The following is a 935-nucleotide window of genomic DNA, read 5'->3' as shown; positions in this document are numbered from 1 at the left end:
TTTATGATCTGCAGCTCCTGAACCCATCCATTCATGAACTGCATATGAGACTCCAAGGACTTGTAGCTTCGGAACTGTTTTGAAGTATAGGTGCTCACTCATCGGTGCTCCACTCATTGTTTGGAACTTCATATGGAACCAAATTATTAATAATGCAGATTTTTTTTTCAACATACCGGTCCCTGGCTTCTCTATTTAACGTGTCCTGGTAAATTCCAGATCCTTTTCAGGTTTTTAACATTGTTTTTGTCTCTACTTCTACGTCTCTTCTTTCAACAACAACGTTGTATCAGAGCTATGTTTACGTTCGCGTAGCCCTCAACATGGCCGCCACGTCCCACAATGCAACGCGGATCCCAAGCCCTATAAATTTCTGAGACACAAAAACATAAAAAAAATCAAACCGAACATTCTGCCTCATGTAATTTGCTAAGATCAAGAAGTTTAAATTTAGGTCATTGGATCTAGTTTTAATATTTTTAAAATCTTTATTCAGTGATTGAGAAGAGCATAACCAACATAGATAAACGGATGAGTGCAGCACACAACGGCCGTTAATTAAGCAAATAGATGCAAAAATTCACATACAGTTATCGATTTAAGAGCTTTTGTTGTTGTTGGTAAGAGTCTGATATTGATTATGCATAAAGGAGTGGGATAAATTGTTGACTGCTGGGCCGCTGACGGAACTGGACCTCAGCAGAGAGACATGAGCCGCCCATCCTCAGCCGGAGGAGGGGGGCTGGGGGCCGGTAAGGCAGGCGGGGGGAAGCACAGGGCTGCTAGTGTCCAGGCTACCGTCACCAGGTCGGGTTCGGTTGCTCCGTCCCCCGCTGGCTCTCTGCTCCCTCCCGCCGGGGTTCCCGGATTTGTAAATGGCAAATATGCCATTTACAGCCAAAAATGGCAGAGGTTCGTAAGAGAAAAAGTGTCTA

Source organism: Cyprinodon variegatus, unplaced genomic scaffold (assembly GCF_000732505.1).
Source record: "Cyprinodon variegatus isolate N-32 unplaced genomic scaffold, C_variegatus-1.0 Scaffold730, whole genome shotgun sequence".
Lineage (NCBI taxonomy): Eukaryota > Metazoa > Chordata > Actinopteri > Cyprinodontiformes > Cyprinodontidae > Cyprinodon > Cyprinodon variegatus.
Note: the sequence above shows the minus strand (reverse complement) of the source record.